The sequence below is a fragment of the Dama dama genome, chromosome 20, assembly GCF_033118175.1.
Source record: "Dama dama isolate Ldn47 chromosome 20, ASM3311817v1, whole genome shotgun sequence".
In the NCBI taxonomy this organism is placed as follows: domain Eukaryota; kingdom Metazoa; phylum Chordata; class Mammalia; order Artiodactyla; family Cervidae; genus Dama; species Dama dama.
The window spans coordinates 85,932,201-85,944,527 of record NC_083700.1 but is presented as its reverse complement, the minus strand read 5'-3'; positions in this window follow the sequence as shown (position 1 = coordinate 85,944,527).

Below are 12,327 nucleotides of genomic sequence, written 5' to 3'. Positions count from 1 at the left end.
TCTTAATACAGATTTGCATATTTCATCCTACTAGACCCCTATGTGGCTGGTCAGATAGGGAGACTGAGGCACAGACAAGAATATACCATGTGGCCAGGTCCCAGAGCTAGCAAATGTTCAAGGCAGGTTTTGAGTCCAAGCTGCTTGGCTCTAGAGTCCAAACTGTGGACCACTCGGCCCCTTCCCCTTCTCAACCACCACACTAGGTTGTCCCAGAGGTGACAGCAGCTCCTGTGGCCCTCTGTCGTCACTCTCAGGACCCTGCACAGTAGTGATGTAAGCGGCTGCTTCCACCACAGGCTAAAGCCACCTGCATGTACTCACTCCCATCTCTTTGAATCTAATATGGTACCTGGCATATTTATTAAGGAGCTGTTCTATCTATGTATCTATTCCTTCATTCAACTGACATTTTGTGCACCACCTTCTGTAGCTTCCAGGGATAGAAAGATGACCTGATTGTGATCGCAGTCTTTTGGGAGTTTATATAAGCATGGAGGCAGGAAGACAGCTGTCACATGCCATGACGAGTGTGCTAAGAGAGAAACAAACGAGGCGTGGGAAGGGATGGACTACAAGTGATCCAACAGTAACACAGAAAGCCCAGCGTCCCCTCTTCATGACTCCAATGTCCTGTCTTCCATATCCACCCAACTCAGAAAATATGCTACTTTTCTTAAACATTTCCCGACACTGGCACCTGTGCCAGAGCTGATGGCAAAGCACTGCAGTTTGAAGTACGCAGTCCCTGGATGAGCCCCTTCTACTCCCAGCCCTGGGCTTCTCTAATCTGTCGTCAGATATTTACAGTGATCGGCTCAATGCGCAGAGTATCACACTTTGGTCTGGTCTGGTCTTACTCACTGATGGGAACTGTCACGGGAAGCTTGCACTGCCTAGTGGAATGATGCCTACACTGCCCTAGCTTGGGAAGGTCCATTAGCCTCCTCTAGGTGTAAGGAAAAATTCGATTCTCTGTTTCTCACCATATGGTCTACTGCTAGAAGATTAGTACGAACTGCAAGAATGTAAGCTACATGAACGCAGGGATACCGGACTGTTTTACTCACCACTGCATCCCCAGGGCCTGAAACAGTCCCTGGTATACATATCGGGCACTCAATAAATATCTGTTGGATGAATACAAAATACTTCTTTGCTTACATGTTTGTTTTCAGCTACTTGTGAGCTTCTTGGAGACAGGGATGACTTTTTTATCTCTGGTACCTAGCAAAGTGCCTGGTATATAATAGATGCTTAATAAATGTGTCATGAATTCGTGAATGGACAGGGGGAGTGAAAAATAGAAAACTGTTCTAAGACAAAGAGACTCATCAAAACACAAAGCCTAACAAATTACCATTATCAACTAGTTTTATTAAGGGAAAAGACAGGGCACTATCTCGCTTAATGTTCTTTTCAATAAAATTTCCCTTCTTGAGGAACACATGTAAATCCATGGCTGATTCATGTCAATGTATGGCAAAAACCACTACAATATTGTAAAGTAATTAGCCTCCAACTAATAAAAATAAGTGAAAAAAAAATTTTTTTTAAAAAAGCACATGCATACATGCATACACACTTGCAGGAACACAGAATCTTGGTGAATTATTTTAGGTCCACCTGCAAGACATGAATTCAATTATGGAATCTGACAAGAGTTAAAAGGCCAAAAACTGAAAAGCAATCTATTGATATAAGAAAGTATTTCTCAAAAGTGGTTGAGGGTCTACCTACATCAAATTCACCCACAGATCTTGTTAAAAATGAACTACCCCAGCCCTACGACCTGTCTACACAATCAGTCTTTGGGGAGAGGCATCCAGTAACTGGAAATTTTGACAAGCTCTCCAGGATTTTTGCACCCACATAAAATTTGAAAATCATAGGCATCTATATATTAACATATATTCTTCAACTTTAGCTACCACCAAGGGTGTATTTGAAAGTTAGGCAAAGGGCAGTACCTAGAAGGTAATGCAGAGGACTTCTGTCCATGAGACCTCCCTCTTAGTGACTCAAAGACTCAAAAATGACAGTTGATCCTATGTTACCTCAGAAATTTCTAGCAGTCAGGGCCCAGCAAGGTCTAGAAGACCTCCTCAAGCTGGGATAAAATCTCAAGCAGAGGTTGATAAAATGACTACGTACAAAGGTGCAGGCAGGGTCACAGAGAAGCCAAAGGGGATAGGGCAGGACTGAAGGGCTACGAGACATTCCTGGGGAGCCGTTACAACCCCAAAGCCTGAAGGGACAGGGGGAGCAGTTATTAGAACTTCATACTGAGAAGCTGGGTGGAGAAGACCATTCTATGGATCTGCGACCTCTGACAGAAACAAGCAACCAGCTTGCAGTGATCCTGAAGGGAGAGAGATGGAGAAAAAGTCCCCACCTTCACTCGGGGCCCTCCATCAGCCCCCTGCCCGTGTTGCCACCAAGAAAACAAAGCAGAAGCCAGAGGACAAGCAGGCTAACAGGATCACAGAGGTCCACATCCCAGGATCCAGAGCGGGGTGGAGGCGGTACCCAGAGAGACAAATGGAAGATGTTCAGCACAAACCCCCAGATCTCTGAAGAGAATTCGATCCTGGCACTGCATATCTGCAGCTCCTCTGCCAGAGGGCAAGTGTCTCCCAATAATTAACAACATACATGTGTATGCTAGTCACTCAGTCATGTCCGACTCTGCAACCCCAGGACTGTAGCCTTTGCAACCCCATGGAAAACTCAGCAGTGGCCACAGGGCTGTAAAAGGTCAGTTTTCATTCCAATCCCAAAGAATGCTCAAACTATTGCACAATTGCACTCATCTCACACGCTAGTAAAGTAATGCTTAAGATTCTCCAAGCCAGGCTTCAGCAATACATGAACCATGAACTTCCAGATGTTCAAGCTGGTTTTGGAAAAGGCAGAGGAACCAGAGATCAAATTGCCAACATCCGCTGGCTCATCAAAAAAGCAAGAGAGTTCCAGAAAAACATCTATTTCTGTTTTATGGACTATGCCAAAGCCTTTATGGACTATGCCAAAGCCTTTGACTGTGTGGATCACAATAAACTGTGGAAAATTTTGAAAGAGATGGGAATACCAGACCACCTGACCTGCCTCTTGAGACACCTATATGCAGGTCAGGAAGAAACAGTTAGAACTGGACATGGAACAACAGACTGGTTCTAAATAGGAAAAGGAGTACGTCAAGGCTGTATATTGTCACCCTGCTTATTTAACTTATATGCAGAGTACATCACGAGAAATGCTGGGCTGGAAGAAGCACAAGCTGGAATTAAGATTGCCGGGAGAAATATCAATAACCTCAGATATGCAGATGACACCACCCTTATGGCAGAAAGTGAAGAGGAACGAAAAAGCCTCTTGATGAAAGTGAAAGAGGAGAGTGAAAAAGTTGGCTTAAAGCTCAACATTCAGAAAACTAAGATCATGGCATCTGGTCCCATCACTTCTTGGCAAATAGATGGGGAAACAGTGGCTGACTTCATTTTTTCGGGTTCCAAAATCACCGCAGATGGTGATTGCAGCCATTAAGTTAAAAGACGCTTACTCCTTGGAAGGAAAGCTATGACCAACCTAGATAGCATATTAAAAAGCAGAGACATTACTTTGCCAACAAAGGTCAGTCTAGTCAAGGCTATGGTTTCTCCAGTGGTCATGTATGGATGTGAGAGTTGGACTGTGAAGAAAGCTGAGCGCCGAAAAAGTGATGCTTTTGAACTGTGGTGTTGGAGAAGACTCTTGAGAGTCCCTTGGACTGCAAGGAGATCCAACCAGTCCATCCTAAAGGAGATCAGTCCTGGGTGTTCACTGGAAGGACTGATGCTGAAGCTGAAACTCCAATACTTTGGCCACCTGATGCGAAGAGCTGACTCATTGGAAAAGACCCTGATGCCGGGAGGGATTGGGAGCAGGAGGAGAAGGGGACGACAGAGGATGAGATGGCTGGATGGCATCACCGACTCGATGGGCATGAGTTTGAGTAAACTCCGGGAGTTGGTGATGGACTGGAAGGCCTGGTGTGCTGTGATTCATGGGGTCGCAAAGAGTAGGACACAACTGAGCAACTGAACTGAACTGGACTATAGCCTGCCAGGCTCCATTGTCCATAGGACTCTCCAAACAAGAATACTGGAGTGTGGCCAGTCCCTTCTCCAGGGGATCTTGCCGACCCAGGGAATCAAAGTCTGGTCTCCCTCTTTGCAGGCAGATTCTTTACAGTCTGAGCCACCAGGGAATCCCAACAACTGAAATAGCCATTATCATGCACAGTCCCAAGGTAAGTTTGGTGACAAAACAAAAACTGGGAACACTCCACCTCTGCCTAAAAATGAGAGGGATGCAGTCATCAAAGAAATAAGATGAGTTTTAGAGTTGAAGACCTTGTTGAAAATCCTGGGGCACTGGAGCCTCAAGTCTGAACGTCTTTCTCAATGCCAAAATGGGTATAAATAAAGCCCCATAACTCTGCCTACACTGGAATGTCTCCCCTAATCATCAGATGAGATATTGGGTATTAAGTGTCTTCCTGAAATTGCCAAGCCCTATAAAATGTAAGTTATAATTGCCCCCCTAAGTACAGTGCAGATGTGCAAAATCTGAGCATGAGGAGGAGGGAGCAACTCATTTTGTTTTCACACTTGAATGATCTGTGCCCAAATCAAAGGCGAACCGCAACATATGCTTTCATGCGAGTTTCTGTATTTTTAGCAGTGCATTAGGGAGACGGAGTCACTGGGATGCACTGAATTTGGCATCGCAGCACAGCATGCCTCAGCAACTTGGAGGTGGGTTAAGAACATATGTTTACCAGCCTTTTTCATGAACCCAAAAGGGGAACAGGGAGGCTATCACTGCTTACTGAAATGGCTGCTACTTGAAGCATTTTCTACCTTTGATTACTTTCCCTTTTAACGTAAATGAATGGAGGGGAAGTGAGAAGATCACTGGAAGAAATGCCCAGAGACCCTGGCTTTGCAGTGCCAACTCTGTCGCCAGCTGAGCTGTACCTATGGGGTGCTGAAGCTAATGTGGAATTTTCAAATTGTGATGTGGGTGCCCTGAGGGTGATTTTTGAGTTGTCTCAGGGCCTACCAAGAGGGTCCCTGAAGGTGAGAATGAGGAGATGGTGAGGAGGGGCTGCTACCTGAGAATCCCTTTCCAGGTCTCTACCTACTTCACAGTGTGGAGTTATGGGTGGAATCTCACTGGTTAACAAACAAAACACATGAGCAAAAAGAAAACACTTTGAAGTACATGATCTTTAATATCCCTTAAAATAATGAGATAGATTTTTGAACTCTATCACATCCTATTGCATTTGAAACTGTGAAGCCAGGAGTATTTGCCCAAACCTTCCTTCCAGTCTAAAGCATGAACCAAGGGACCTAATGAGCTACAAAGTAGGAATCATCTACTCAGAGTGAAATGAATACTATGGCTCACAGGCAGGTTTGTAATAAATACTTTTTTAGAATAAAGACAGACTGGGTCTTCAGCCCCAGGAATAGCTTAGCTGCTTTAGTGAGAGTTTGATCACTACCTGTTAGCACCTGCTGCCTATGGATGGAAACAGACGTGATGACCTCCATCATTCAACCAAGCAGTGCCCCCAGGGAAAAACAAACAATACTGTCTGCTTGTTCACCAGCTGGAAAAACCACCTCCCAAATTATGCAAATGATGACAAGATTCAGCATCACTCACTGGATAAAGTTTAATCTCCAAATCACACATCAAATATGACTTACCATTCACTCCACTGGGCGAACAGGGAAACTGAGACATGGAAGCAAGAAATGAAACCTTTGTGTTGAAGGTCAAGGACTTGCTTTAGAATGCCACCACTTATGAATACCTGATTGTGGGTAAGTTACCTCATCAATCTGGCCCCAGTTTTTCCAATTGCCAAATGGAAACACAGACATTATTTCACTTGTAAATCCATGTAAATTTCATAGAAAAGTGTTTGGGATATAGTAAACACTCAGTTAATGGTAGCTTCTGCTTTCATTATTTCTGTCAATAAGTTAAAATGTTCCAAGCACTTTGTCAAGGTTGAACAGACCATTCAACAAACATTTACTGAGTACCTAGGAGGTGCTATACACAAGTCAAGAAGCAACAGTTAAAAGTGGACACGAAACAATGGACTGGTTCAAAATTGGGAAAACAGCATGTACACACAGTATCCTGTCACACTGTTTATTTAACTTCTATGCAGAGTACATCATGAAAATGCCAGGCTGGATGACTCACAAGCTAGAATCAAGATTGCCAAGAGAAATATCAATAACCTCAGATATGCAGATGATACCACACTAATGGCAGAAAGCAAAGAGGAACTAAAGATCCTCTTGATAAGGGTGAAAGAGAGTGAAAAAGCTGGCTTAATACTCAACATTCAAAAAACTAAGATCATGACATCCTGTTTCATCATTTCATGGCAAATAGATGGGGAAAAAGTGGAAACAGTGGCACATTTTATTTTCTTGGACTCCAAAATCACCACAGTGACTGCAGCAATGAAATTCAAGGACACTTGTTCCTTTGAAGAAAAGTTATGACAAACCTAGACAGCATATTAAAAAGCAAAGATATCACTTTGCAGACAAATGTTCATCTAGTCAAAACTATGGTTTTTCCAGTAGTCATGTACAGATGTGAGAGTTGGACCATAAAGAAGGCTGAGTGTCAAGAAGTGATGCTTTCAAATGGTGGTGCTGGAGAACACTCTTTGAGAGTCCCTTGGACAGCAAGGAGATCAAACCAATCAATCCTAAAGGAAATCCACCCTAAATATTCATTGGAAGGACTGATGCTGAAGCTGAAGCTCCAATATGTTGTCTACTTGATGCAAAGCACTGACTCCTTGGAAAACACCCAGATGTTGGGAAAGATTGAGGGCAGGAGTAGAAAGGGGTGACAGAGGATGAGATGGTTGGATGGCATCACCAACTCGATGGACATGAGTTTGAGCAAGCTCAGGGAGATGATGAAAGACAGGAAAGCCTGGCGTGCTGCAATCCACGGGGTTGCAAAGAGACCAGCACAACTTAGCTACTGAACAACAATAACTACGAGGGGCTAGGCATGGTTCCTATTCAATTTAATCCTACAACAAAATCATGTAGGCATTATTGTCTCCATTGTCCAGATATGAAAATCAAGCCTTAGAGAAATTATTAACAACAAGAGTATGTTGTTAATAGAGTATAAAGAGTATAACTGTCTGACCCAAATCTCCTAGGCTGTATCTTTCCTTGATGCTGCTGTAAAGGTGATATGGTATTGTGCAAATAAATCAGCGAGCCCAGAGTAGGTCCTAATAAACAGTCTGTCAATAAACAGTCATTGACAGAATCATTTATGTTACCATATTGTCTAGTACACTTTTTCCCTAGTATGAGTCAATTATACACCATCCTTGGAGAAGGCAATGGCACCCCACTCCAGTACTCTTGCCTGGAAAATCCCATGGACAGAGGAGCCTGGTAGGCTGCAATCCATGAGGCTGCACAGAGTCGGACACAAATGAAGTGACTTAGCAGCAGCAGCAGCATACACCATCTTTGTACTTTTAACACCTTTGTCTTTTCATATTGATTTTTTAAAATTTGGTATAGATTCATACTATTATTAAATGGGTGAACAATTTTTATAACACTCAAAAACTCTAACTGTGTTATTCATATATCCTGGCACCTCAGAAAATCTTCATGAGACTTCTAAAACACTATCTCTTGACCTTAAAAAATTTAGGGTAGTCAGCATATGTTTCTATGGTGTGAGGAAATGAGTTATTACAGCTTTTAAAAATTATTTTTGCTATGTTCTATATAAGTAAAAAAAAATGTTTTAAATAGTTGCTATCACAGGATGACAACAGACATTAACTTCTGGTAAAGTGACTTTGTCTAGATTTTTTTTGATTGAAGTACAGTTGATTTATAAAGTTGTATTAATTTCTGCTCTATAGAAAAAAAATTATCCTACACTGTTGTTGTTGTTCAGTTGCTCAGTCATGTCTGACTCTTTGTGACCCCATGGACTGCAGCATGCTAGGCTTCCCTGTCCTTCACCATCTCCTGGAGCTTGCTCAAACTCATGTCCATTAAGTCAGTGATGCCATCCAACCATCTCGTCCTCTGTCATCTCCTTCTCCTCCTGCCTTCAACCTTTCCCAACATCAGGGTCTTTTCTAATGAGTCAGCTCTTCACACCAGCTGGCCAAATTATTGAAGCTTCAGCCATCAGTCCTTCCAATGAATATTCAGGATTGATTTCCTTTAGGATGGACTGGTTGGATCTCCTTGCAATCCAAGGGACTCTCAAGAGTCTTCTCCAGCACCACAGTTCAAAGGCATCAATTCTTTTGGCATTTAGCCTTCTTTATGGTCCAACTCTCACAACCATACATGATTACTGGAAAAAACATACATTTTGTCTGACTATATAGACAAAATGATTCTATATACTGAATACTTTTTAATAAGTGATTAGCAATTTCAGATAATTCAGAAAAACAGAATGGTACAAAGCCTGGAACATAATGATAATGACAATAGCAACAACAACAATGTGTTTACTATTACTGTTATTCCATGCCAGCACTAGAGATGCAAAGGTGAAATCGCATAGGTCTCTCTGCTCATACAGGTATAAGTCTAATGAGGAGACACATAAAGCAGTACCAAATACAATGGAACATTTTACAGCAGGAGCTAAGGTCTGTGTCTGATGAGAAAAATCAAGAAAGGCTTCACAGAAGTGGCAGCCTTTGATTTATGACACGCAAGATGAACAGGAGTTCATCAAATATACCATTAAAGGGCATTCCTAGCAGAGAGGCTGTGCCTAAGTCCTTCTCCATAACCTAGCCAGGCAAGACATAACAGCCTGCTGATGACATCTGAAACGTAAACAGGTGACGACTATGAATCTTCTATATGCCCCCCAAGCTTGTTTCACCCCTCTCCTAAAATATTTTAATTCCAGAGACTTCCAGGAGGAGGACAAGGAAGAGAAAAAAAAAAAAAAACCTCTGGGGTAATCTGCTTATTGTAAAGAAATACAACTTTGTGTTCCTTTGTCATTCCCAAAGGGATGCTTCTATGTGACAGGCTAATCACCTGCAAAATTACCGTGAGGAGCTGGCTCTTAGTTACATACAAGCAGAACGGCATTCAGAGCATCTTCACATGGCTGGTTTTATAACTCAAGAAAGACTGCTCTGATTTAGCTTATTTTTCCAATTCAAACTCGGGAGATAATGGAACAAATGGATACTGCTACCTGTCAAATGAGAGGGAAAGAGAACCACAGGAAACAAGCCTTGGGTAATCAATCCAGGCTTCTCACACTGAGGCATGGAGATTGTGTAATCATTGTGGGGGCCAGAGCATAAAGCATAAGGCTCTTGAGTATTTTTATATAGAAGACGTTACTCTTAAAATACTGATGATGTGTCGATGCCTGTAGATTAAGTACTGCCTTGTACAGCGAAGTTGCACGCATCACTCATGCAGATTGCTCACTGTGTTCTCGCTTGGTCTCCCTTTTTTCAGGTCCAAGAAGCATCCCCACCACCACCTAGCAAAGCTTTTAATGGAAAAATTTTATGAGGAAACCAGTCTCCCCACTATTTTCTCCCGCACACACCATCTGCCTTGGCTCGCCTGCCATGCACAGAGGCTCCAATATCCACTGAAATAAATCTGTGGTGTCTGTACAACCAAGTCTCAAAGAACACAACTTTACAGTTCTGTGGCCCCTACCAACCCCTTCATATTAACAACTGGGCACTGCTTTCAAGGTTTCTCTCAGACCTGATGGTGTGAAATTAAATTTTTAGCTCACTGCTTTCCCAGATCTAATGCTAGCCCCTGGTCCTGGGATGTCCTGACCCAGAGTGTTTCCCGAAGACAAGATGCTGAAGGCAGATGCCGCTGCTTCTTCTAAGTACCAGCAAAGAAACTGCTGGATGGCCCTCTTGTTTGTTTGTTTGTACAGAGCCCATGCTCTGAGGCTTAGGTTTTTAGTTAAGCCTCTCAAGTATACAGAGCACAATAATGTTTTCATTCTCCTTTGCTCTCTCAGCCAAGAGACATGCCCACACTGCTGCCCACCTTATCCCAGGATGCACCAACAGGTGACTTCCTGTGTGTGGCTGGGAAGATCAATAACAAACCAAGATCCTCACACATCAGCAAGGAGGAAACTCATGGAGGTGGCTGAGGATCGGATTAGAGATATCACTCTGCTAATCACCTACTGTGAACCACTAGCCAAGTGGCTTTACCTCACTGAGACTGTTCCCTCTTAATGAGGATGAATACTTACCTCTCTATGTTGATAAGAGGCTCGCTTGTTCATTCTTTGAACAGATATTTACTGAGCACTCTGTTAGTTTTCTACTGCTGCCCTGACAAATCACCACAAATTTAACGGCTTCAAACAACACAACTGTAACTACATTCAGTGCTGTAGAAGTCCAACAACAGTCTCACTGGGCTAAAATCAACCGTCAGGAGGGCTACCTTTCCTTCTAAGGCCTCCAATGGAGAATTCATTTCCTTGCCTTTTGTAGCTTCCAGAGGCCACTGATTCCTTGGCTTGTGGCCCCTTCTCACATGTCCTGCAAAGCCAGAAATGGCAGGTAGATTCCTTCTCGTGCTGCCATCTTTCTGGTTCTCTGCAGCCAGGAACGGTTTCAGCTTTTAAGGACCTGTGTGATTAGACTGGGCCCACCTAGATAATCCAGGGTAATTTCTCTTCTTGAGGTCCTAATCTTAATTCTATCTGCACAGTTCTTTTGCCACATAAGGTGACATATTCACAGGCCCTGAGAACTGAGGCATGGAAATCTATGGGGACCATTATTCTGCCTATTACAAACACACACTCTATACGTGCATGCGTGCATGCTCAGCCACGTCTGACTCTTTTGTGACGCCATGGACTGTAGCCCAGCAGGCTCCTCTGTCTACGGGATTTTCCAGGCAAGAACGCTGGACTGGGTTGCCATCTCCTCCTCCAAGGGATCTACCTGACCCAGGGATCAAACCCACATCTCCTGTATTGGTAGGTGGATTCCTTACCACTGAGCCACCTGGGAACACTCTATATACATAAGTGAACAAAAGGAAAGTCCCTACTTGAGGGAGTAAACATTCTAGTGGGTGAGGAAAGACAAACATTAAAAAAAAGAGCAAAGTATTCAGTATGTTAGAGTACTGTGGACCAGACAGAAGGTCTGTGTACCGCGGAACAGATATAAACAAAAGAAGGTGAAGAGGAGCATCAGGGTCAGAGGACAGACTGTAGTATTAAAGATGGTGGAAATATATATTAGAGGGTGGAGTGCATGAAGCTGAGATCATGAAAGGGTTGCAATGATTGGGAAATTATAAGGCCATTAATTTTTAAAAATAGAGTTAAAGGATCTAGCGCATAATCGTTCATGTTTCCCTTTCAACAGTGATGATTTTCCTATGAAGAACCCTAGTTAAAGTTTGTCCCTTTGATTCTAAGGGTGGAGTACCTGGCCTAGGATGTGACAAGTTTTGTAGCATGGTGGAAGAGTGCAGAGGTCTAGCCCTGCAAATGACTGGCTGGGAGACCTGGAAACATCAATTTCCTTCTCTGGACCTTAAAGGTTTCCTAGATTGTGTGGCACTGACCCTGGGAACTTCACACTATTTGGAGAATAAAGATCAGTATGTGTAATCAAAAAAGAGTGGTAGTAGCATAAAGACAGAACTATAGACTGGAAAAATAGAATAGAGAGGCCAGAAATAAACCCTCACATATATGGTTAAATATTAAGAACTCACATAACTCAACAACAACAAAAAACAAATAACTGAATTTAAAATGGGCAGAGGACTTTAGACATTTTTTCCAAAGAAGACATATGAATCTCTAGCAAGAATATGAAAAAATGTTCAATATCACTCATCATTAAAGAAATGCAAATCAAAACCACAATGTGATACCACCTGACATCCATAGGAATGGCTCCTAGTTAAAAAAAAAAAAAAAAAAAAAGAAGTAGTAAGTATTGGCATGAATGTAGAGGAAACTGCTGGAACCCTTGTGCACTAATTATGGGAGTATAAAATGGTTAAGTTACTATAGAAAAACAGTATGGTGTTTCTTTAAAAAGTCAAAAATAAAATCACTGTATTACCCAGTAATTTTGGTTCTGTGCTTGTATCCAAAAGCTTTAAAATCAGAGTCTTGAGGAGGTATTTGTATACTTGTGCTCATCTCAGCATTATTCAAAACAGCCAACAGTGGAAGCAACCTAAGTGT